The sequence below is a fragment of the Oratosquilla oratoria genome, chromosome 16, assembly GCF_046742065.1.
Source record: "Oratosquilla oratoria isolate Oo_2021 chromosome 16, ASM4674206v1, whole genome shotgun sequence".
In the NCBI taxonomy this organism is placed as follows: Eukaryota; Metazoa; Arthropoda; class Malacostraca; order Stomatopoda; family Squillidae; genus Oratosquilla; species Oratosquilla oratoria.
Genome location: NC_134792.1, coordinates 65,232,735 through 65,242,734, shown reverse-complemented (window position 1 = coordinate 65,242,734; position 10,000 = coordinate 65,232,735). Strand labels below are relative to the sequence as shown.

General features: G+C 44.1%; 1 protein-coding gene across 13 annotated transcripts in view; it reads right to left on the bottom strand.

The window, feature by feature from the left end:
• The window catches only part of LOC143034090 (uncharacterized), a 797,079-nt gene that overhangs the window by 523,948 nt on the left and 263,131 nt on the right, over positions 1–10,000 (bottom strand). The gene's annotated exons all lie outside the window — the stretch shown is intronic.

Genomic DNA, 10,000 nt, shown 5'->3' with positions numbered 1-10,000 from the left:
TCTGATAGTTGATAATCTTTAGAATGCTGTAGACTTCAATACTAATTGTATACAAGAGAATCAGCTCCCATATTTCTCGTATATATAATATATATATATATATATATATATATATATATATATATGTGTGTGTGTGTGTGTTTCTCCATTCACATACACACACGCACACACAAATAAGTTGGGTGCGGGTTCGTGTACACGACAAAACTACTGCCCTTAGATAGGACAATATACGAGGCTTGAGCTCTTATTCGGGATGATAATAGCTGTCGATCACACGACCAACACGTGATCCAAGACCACGATGACTCACATACACACAAACAACACAGATCGCGAAGTCAATAATACAAAAATAAAGTACCAAAACAAAAAGTTGAAATGAGAAAGAAAGAAAAAAAAAATGTCGAGAGAAAGAATGAAAGTGGAGGAAAGGGGAGAAAGAGGATAAAGTTGGCCACAGCATTATGTAGGACAATCAATAGGAGCGAGAGACTTCCATTGCCAGCCATCTTCCATCTACGCTGGAAGAACAAAAACAGGAAATATGACACAAGGGACGAGAGTCCAAGCGGGGCGCGCTAGGATGGGGTTGGGGGTATGAGGAGGGAGGAGGAGGAGAAAGTGAGGGAGGAGGAAGAGGTGAGGGAGGAGGAAGAGGAGACGGAGGGGGAAGAGGCGAGGGAGAAGGGGGAAGAGGCGAGGGAGGGAGGAGAAAGTGAGGGAGGAGGAAGATGTGAGGGAGGAGGGGGAAGAGGCGAGGGAGGAAGAGGTGAAAAAGGAGGAGGAGGTGAGGGGGAGGAGGAAGAGGTGAGGGAGGAGGAAGAAGGTGAGGAAGGAGGAAGCGGTGAGGGAGGAGGAAGAGGTGAAATAGGAGGAAGAGGTAAGGGAGGAGGAAGAGGAGGAGGAGGAAGAGGAGGCGAGGAGGAGGAGTGAGGGAGGAAGTAGAGGTGAGGGAGGAGGAAGAGGTGAGGGAGGTTGGGGGTGAAGAAGAGGTGAGGAAAGGAGAGATACTGAGAGAGAGAAGAGAAAGAGAGTGAAAGATAGAGGGGAGAGAGAAAAAGAGAGAGAGTGAGAGTGAGAGAGAGAGAAAGGGAGATAGTGAGAGAGAGGAGATAGAGAGAGAGAGAGAGAGAGAGAGAGAGAGAGAGAGATATATAAAGAGAGAGAGAGAGAGAGAGAGAGAGAGAGAGAGAGAGAGAGAGAGAGAGAGAGAGAGAGGAGAGAGATAGACTTTACATTAGGGGACACCTATGACACTTGTAGTGCCCAAGAGTGCCTGGCACCCAGCGAGTGACCTTGTGGGCCAAAAGGTCACCACAGCAGAAGCAGAAGGAGAAGGACCGCGCCCAGTTGCTCCCTAACAGTTGAACCTGCTGCACTTAACCCAGAACAAGGATGCAGCTGTTCATCAAGACCCACTGGGTCTTGGTCAAAGGTCAATGACCTTTAATGACCCTTACCAGAAGGTCTCCAGAAGTCATCAACGGAGACCGAAGATAAGAGACTGAAGATTTAATTGCTTTCAGGAGATTTTATTCAGTGCTGAATTGATCTTCGATGAGGTCCGACGATTTCAGATGAAGTCGTGAAACGATCGCCTTTTCTTCTACCGATGCGAGAGCAACTTTCGCTCCTGACGTCATCTTTCAGAGAGCAGCCCTTACACGCACACACGCACACACACACACACACACACACACACGCACACGCGCGCGTCCATGGTGTACACTATTAACTCAATAAACCGATCATTATTATCTATTATTACTACACACACACATACACACAATGTATACATACACACACACACACACATATATATATATATATATATATATATATATATATGTGTGTGTGTGTGTGTGTGTGTGTGTGTGTGTGTGTGTGTGTGTGTGTGTGTGTGTGTGTGTGTGTGTGTGTGTGTGTGTGTGTGTGCGTGTGTCTATGTTGCGTGCAACGAGACGGGAGGAGAGAGGCAATGCTCTTTCTCTCTCCCCCTCCATCCTCCCTCTCCCTTTGTTACATGGCAGTCAAAGCTTCTTGACACCTCGACCAAAGGGGAAGAGGGGGAGGGGTTACGGGGGAGGGGGGAAGGGGAAAGGTGGGAGGGGAAGAGGAGGAAAAGGGGGAGTAAGGGGGAGGGGGAAAGGTGGGAGAGGAAGGGGAAAGGTGGGAGAAGAGGGAGGAAAAGGGAGAGAAGGGAAGGAAGGGGAAAAGGGAGTGGGAAAAAGAGGGGAAGGAAAAGGGAAGGTGGAAAGGGGGGGTGGGTATTGCCGAGCGCGGAGCTGCGAGGGTAAGGGGGTGGTGTGGGTGGGGAGGGGGAGGCGACCTACAATGCAATACTCCTATTCCTGACGAGTGAATACCATGTAGCTTATGATTCCCTGTTGACGTACTCGGAAGCGTGCAGCTGGTCTCGCATCCTCTTGGCCGGGGGTTCGAATCCCGCACTCCTCTCCGATTTCCAGCAGTGACTGCTAGTTACCTGCCCCAGCAACAGTCCCCAAAGCACATTATAGGGCAAAGGTGGCGGTTTCGGCCGCAGCTATTCAGCACCTCCTGGCGTACGCCCATCAGAGAATTTCGTTTTCCATGTTCTATTGTGAGAGGTCGATGGCGGTGAGAAGAACAAGAACAAGAAAAATAATAAGGAAAACTAAGAAAGAAAAGGAAAAGAACGATAAGAAGGGAAGGAGTAGAAGGAGCAGGAGGAAGGGTAGTAGCGGTAGTAGTAGTAATACTTGTGGTAGTAGTAGTAGTAGATGATCCAAAACATACGATGATATACAAGCAGGGTGGATTCATCTGCATGAGATATGACGAGATAAGGAACCAACACTACTCCCACTAGAGGAAAGAACTTCAGGCACCGGACGTCCAACACCTCAGAGGCACGAGTGGATGTCAGCGCAAGAGGTTTCTGAACACGGAGACAACTGGCCTCCTTTGACATGCGAGTATTTGATCCAATGGCCCCGTTACAATAACCTAACCATTGAGGCGTCCCACTCCCGAAATGAGAAAGAGAAAATCAAGATGTGCGAGGAGCGTATACAGAATGTGGGCCAGGGCTTATCCACTCCGATAACCTTTACGACTTCAGGCGGGACAGGTCCAAGGACAAAAGTATTCTACGCTCGTCTGGAAGAGGTGATGGCAGAAAAGAAACAACAACTTAAGAGCAGCATTGTAGTGTGGATGAAATGTAGACTATCATTCTTATTCTTCAGATCAGCGGTATCAGGTCCCCACCTCCTAAATTAGAACGAAACCTCGATTTTGAGCAGACTGTAGTAGCAAGTAGGGTAAATGAACGTCTGTTCTAGGCTTCATTAAAGTAAAATGATATAAAATATAAAAAGGTAATCGACCATAGTCATTGGCGAGAGAGGGGCCAATGAATGATCTCTGTGGAAGATGGGGGGGGGGATGGGAGACAGATCCTGACTGCTTTCATCACACAATTCCACAAGGATGGAGGTCGTTTGTATAGAAAAAGTAATAATAGTAGTAGTGGTAGTAAAAGTAGTAGTAGAAATAGAGGTAGCAGGAGGAGGACAAGTAGTGGGGGAGGAAGAGAAGGAAGAAGAGGAAGAGTAAGATGCGGAGGAGGGAGGAGAGGAGGAGGAAGATGAGGAATAAGAGACGGAAGAGCAAAATGACGAAAAAAGTTTTGGGGAAGGAAGAGACAATAGCAGCGTTATAGTGTCCACTTGCCAGAGGTCCGAGTTTGAACCCCAGAACCTCCCCCCCCCCATGGTGGTGGTGGGCGCTTCTATGGCATAAGAAGACACTTATGCCCCCTTTAGTCCCCCCTCCCTTCCACCTCCCCATGGGGGGGGGAGGTAAGGCGCTTACCTCCCTACGTGAAGGTCTTTTTATCAACGAGAATGGGCGAGATCCCATGAGTGTCCTCTCTCTCTCTCTCTCTCTCTCTCTCTCTCTCTCTCTCTTTTAAGTACTGTGGAGTCCATTTACTATAACGAAGTTGCCGAAGAGTTCTTCTCAACTCTCATCTTCCGGTGTCAAATTCTACCGAATTTTAAGTCGTCAGGTGATTTTATTATGGGGAGGGGAGGTTTCAAAATAATTGAGATAATTCCTCCCAAACCGCGTGGTGCTTTTTAATGTTCGTTTTGGTTAACACCACATGACTTCATTCAGGTGAGGGTACCCTAAGCCCATACAACACTACACACACGCGCGCACGTACACACACACACACGCACACACACACACAGTGGTGGATGTATGGAATAAATTAGACAAAACAATAGTGCGCAAAACCCATGTACGAATTTAAGAGCAAATTAGACACTGCGAGATACAGAGACGGGACACCACGAGCGTAGCTCCCCTTCCCGTAAGATTGAACTAAGTAAATACACACACACATACGCATATTTTCCTTTAAGACCATCGCCAGGTGATTTTATTCAGTCGAGGGTCAAAGCGAGGTCTAGTTCAACCTTGGAAGTCGTAAAAATAATAATATAATAATAGATGAAAAAAAAAATAATAATAATAAAAATAAAAAAATAAAAAAATCAGACCACGAGCCCACCACACTGACCACCAGGCCTTACCGACCCACCCTTCAAACCCCCGATTAAATTCCTTGAAGGGATTAAGTAATATAGAAAGGAATTTAATCCAAGAAAACCTGATATCATTTCTGAATCAATTCCGTCGTAATGTTATCATTAATGATGAGCCCGAGACAGATCGCCTTACCTTCATTGTGGGTCATTCTTTTTGAGAGCGCTGAGGTCAAGTTACGGTGGAAAAAAAAATACAACTTTGTTTATATACGATTACACGCGCGCGCGCACACACACACACACACACACACACACACACACACACACACACACACACACACACACACGAATCGGTGGCGCGGTTGGTAGAGTTCCCGTCTGCCACTACGGCGGTCCGGGTTCGAATCCCGACTAGGGCTGAAATAATTTCAGTATCGCTGCGCTTCGAGTCATTACTCCAACTCCCGTGGTCGGGGAGTTGGGTGTGTGTGTGCGTGTAAGGTCATAGCATTACCCATAGATCGGTCATACGAGCTCTGAGCTCTCTTCCGGGAGGGAAATAGCTGTAGATCACGAGTCTAGCACGTGATCCAAAGACCAAGGTGAACACACACACACACACACACACACACACACACACACACACCACACACACACCATACAAGAATTTAAGAACTAGATGTTGCGAGATACAAGGACGGGTTACTACGAGCATAGCTCCCATTTCCGTATAATACAACTAGGTAAATACACATACACACGCGCGCGCACGCACGCACAAATATTCATTAACCAATTCACGGCTGGCCCAGCCTTCTCTCATACTGCCACACTACTCCTACATACTTCTCTGTCTCGTCCCTACGTCTGATCTGGTCTCCCTCTACTACAGAATAGAAACAATTACAAAGTCAAATTGGTCTGACGTCATTGCTGATATGCAAACTGGGGGATTAAGTATATCTATAAGCAAGTAAGAATTACATCATTACAGATATACAACTCGTAAGGTTCGAGTCGTCCTTCATGTTTAACAATATTGAGCCTGAAACGCGGTTTCTTCAGCCGACTGAAACCTTCAGGCTATATCCAGGCAAAGCCCGTTTCAGAGGAAAATGACCAAAATGATACATGGGCTCAGAAATTCACTTTACGAAGACAGGCATTACCGTCTTAATTTACACTCTGGAATGACGCAGAGTGCGGGGTGATCTAATGGATGTATTCAAATGGGTCAAGGGCTTTAACAAGGGTGATGTAGACAAGGTCATCATATCAAGACAGTAGGGCAGGACTCGTAGTAATGGATTTAAATTGGACAGATTTAGATCTAAGAAGGAAATAGGCAAGAACTGATTTACCAATGGAATAGTTAGCGAATGGAATAGAATTAGTAACCAAATAGTGAGCGCTGAAACTATCGGTTGTTTTAAGAGAAGGTTAGATAACTTTATGGATGGGGACGATAGGTGGTAATGGACATGGAACTGCCTAGTGTAGGCCTTATGGTCTCTTGCAGTTTCCTTCATTCTTATGTTCTTACTTGAAACAAGCACCAGCTGAATTCACGGTCCGTTTCTTCCGAGCATTATGGTGGGAAGAAAAGAGAGTGAGTGAGAGAGAGAGAGAGAGAGAGAGAGAGAGAGAGAGAGAGAGAGAGAGAGAGTGTGTGTGTGTGTGTGTGTGTGTGTGTGTGTGTGTGTGTGTGTGTGTGTGTGTGTGTGTGTGTGTGTGTGTGTGTGTGTGCGTGTGTGTGTGTGTTTTGTGCGCGTTGACAGACTCAAGCCTCCTCACCAACCCACCCCGCGTCGGACACCTCAGCTCAATATGAAATTTCTTCAATTATCAAAAAATAATTTTCCGAAAAAAAGCGTCACTGATCTGTCACCACAAGGCAAATGGATCCAGTCTGGAAGAACTCGAATCCATGAAATTATACTGAAGACGATGGACATCAATCCACCTTGGAGGAGCCCCCGTCGAAGAAATCCACTCCCTGACAACATCAAAACATGAGAACATAAGAATGAAGGAGACTACAGGAGACCATAAGGCCTACACTAGGCAGTTCAATGTTCATGACCACCTGTCATCCCCATCCATAAGTTGTCTAACCATTTCTTAAAACAACCGATAGTTTCAGCACTCACTACATGATTACTAAATCTATTCCATTCATTAACCAACCTATTAGTATACCAATTCTTTCCTATTTCCTTCTTAAACCTAAATTTGTCCCATTTAAATCCATTACTCCGAGTCCAGCCCTGTTGCCTTAATATGATGACCTTGTCTGCATCGTGAGGACCCTGTGCAACTGAATAAAATGCAACAAAACGTCAACGGGAACGAAGAACTCCACCGACAGGAGAAAGACGGAAACGCGACGAGCGGAGTCCATCAGTGATCACTACTTGACCCCGTTCTCTCCAGATCGGATGGAACGCAAGTGTTCGTATAACGGTGGTGTTCGTGTAACGGAGGTGCTAATGTAACGGAGGTATTCGTCTAACGTAGGTGCTCTTGTAACGGAGCTGCTCATGTAACGGATGTGTTCGTGTAACGAATGTGCTCATGTAACGGTCCTCCCATAACGGTAGTCCTCGTGTAAATGAGGTGTTGGTGTAACGGTGATCCTCGTGTAACGGAGGCGCTCTTGTAACGGAGATGCTCGTGTAACGAAGGTCCTGGTGTAACGGAGGTGCTCGTTTCGTGTGCAACTTACGTCATCACAGGAACAACACCTTCAGTACAATCAAATCGTTACTATTTAATCATTTACATATTCACCTATTTATTTGTTAATTTTTTACTCTTATTTTTCAAAATAATGTTGGTTGAGATCTTCCCGAAGAAAGCATTAAAAAAAAACAAAAAAAAAAACCGTCATCTTGTAATAAAGGTCTACAAAGAAAATAATAAACAAGAATTTATAACATTGATTCCAATGAACACAATTATATTTTCTATCGCAAAACGCTTCTGTCCTCATCCCATCTTGGACATATTTTGGTGAATCATGAACAGCCTAGGACCCTTCCAAGAAACATTTGAGTAACTATGAAACTGGCGATAGGCATTCGCCTGAATCAATAGATTGTGAAGATACACACACACACACACACACACACACACACACACACACACACACACGCACACTGTTTTTGTTACATACCTTATTAAGACAGATAGACATGAAAATAAAACCACCAACTACTATGTGTTTTGTATAATTCTTACATTTGTTTTGTTGACAAGCATACTTAGGTATGTAACAAAAACAATGGTCAGTTTTACCCCATGTGGGCTACTTTTGACCCTTCCTAAGGTGTATATGTATATGTATATGTATATGTATATATATATATATATATATATATATATATATATATATATATATATATATTAGCTGGGGCGGGACCTGGACAGGGATTGAGTGAGGGTAAGAATACTATCCATATATGCATAAGTGATTCTAGCAGGTTACAAATAACATGTTTTAACATAGGGGAGTGGTGGGGGGGGGAGTCATTACAACAGCTATGACTCCCAGTCAGTACCTACCTATCAACACCATACTCACATAGTAACTCTCTCTCTCTCTCTCTCTCTCTCTCTCTCTCTCTCTCTCTCTCTCTCTCTCGCTCTGAGACCCCTCACTCGTACACACTTGACTCTTCTCACGTAAATCACTTGGGTCTCTCTTACAAGAGGCAGGGGAGCCACTCCTCTCCCCCGCCTCTCCCCTGACCCCACCCTGCCCTATACCCCTCCCCCATTCCCATTTTGCCCCCTTGCCCCTCCCTACCAAGCCCCTTCCCTCCCACAATGGGAGCGAAGGATCAAACTGGTACTTGATGTTGGTACACCATCCACCAACGTTCCTGTTACTAAGTGGGAGTGCAGGTGGACCACTGTTTATCGCTCTTGGATTATCTAAAGGTCCATAATGAAAAATAAAAGCTGTAGGAGAGGGAATGTGAGTGGAGATGTGGTTTAAGGAATACATATATGAATATAATCAAACGCATTTCATTCCAAAACATATTACACAAATGAAGAAGTCTGTCAATCTTAAATAATAAGACGATTTGGGAAAGTAGGTCAAGATGTTTCACAAATTTAGTATCCGGAGCAAAAGCGCGCGTGCTACACAGACATGTGTTGACTCATTAAAGAAAACCTGATTCATAGAAAACGGAGTGGGAGTATGTGCGTGTTTTGGAACAAGAATTCTCGCTTGAAATATATATTTCTTTTATTCCTTTTGACTTCCTTCAGAATCGAAAACAGACTGAAATGACTTTGAGTGTGTGTGTGTGTGTGTGTGTGTGTGTGTGTGTGTGTGTGTGTGTGTGTGTGTGTGTGTGTGTGTGTGTGTGTGTGTGCTTTCGCGTTTTCATGATAAACGATTCGGTTAACGTTGCGAACTTCCCCATCAGGAGGCTAAGACGGTGCCCCTTACAGAGGACTTTGTGGCGTAGAATTTAATGAACCATATCCTTGGTCCAACTCAATGGAGGCAGGGTTCGAACTGCCGTCACCTCGACCAACGCCGCAAGTAGCGACGCTCTAACTCGCTAGGCCAGCGAGCATCAAGTTAAAAATTGAAATGTGACGCAAGAAAAAAAAAAAAAATCTTCAATCTCTATGGTTTCCATCATACGAATATCAATTCTATTAACGAGAAATTTATTAAACATTTTTTACATTGTTTACAATGAAAAAATGATAAATAGATCAATAAAAAATAAAACCGATGTTCAACTTCAGATGTCCTTCAGTCCTAATGCTTTCTTAAGGGATTTGAATCTTTTCTAATGACAGTGGATCCCTCTATAGGTTTCGATCCTTCTTAAGGTGGCTGGATACTTTTTTAGGGGATTAGGATCCTTTAAGAAGAATCTAATCCCATTAAATGGGATCAAAACCCATTAAAAAGGATCTAATCCCATTAAGATTCATCCAATCCCATTTTTAGAATCCAATCCTCTTAAGGTCTCTCCTTCATAACCTCTATGCTTCCACCTCTTCGATGCGATATCGTCCACATGGAAAGAAGTGCTGGTTATCGAAAATAAATAAATAAATAAACAGATAAATAAATTACTTACTGCAATATCGCCTTCAAGCGTGTCCGTTCCTTTGTCGTTTAAAATTCCGAAAAGCAATCTTACCTGCAAAGAGAGAGAGCATGTATTAGCACACTGACCACAACAGCTGCCTTCTATTGGGGACAAAACTAACATAATTAAACGTTTTACAGTAATTTTCATTTTTTTTTCTCTCACAAACTCGAGAACGTTATATTGGTTACCAAATGCTCGAGTTCCATATTTCCCAACTTTGTTATTAATTTATTTATTAATTTACCTATTTATTCATTTATTGGTCAAAGAAAAGAGAATTCATGTTCATGGGAAAGTGTATCCCACCATGATACTATACAGCAAAGA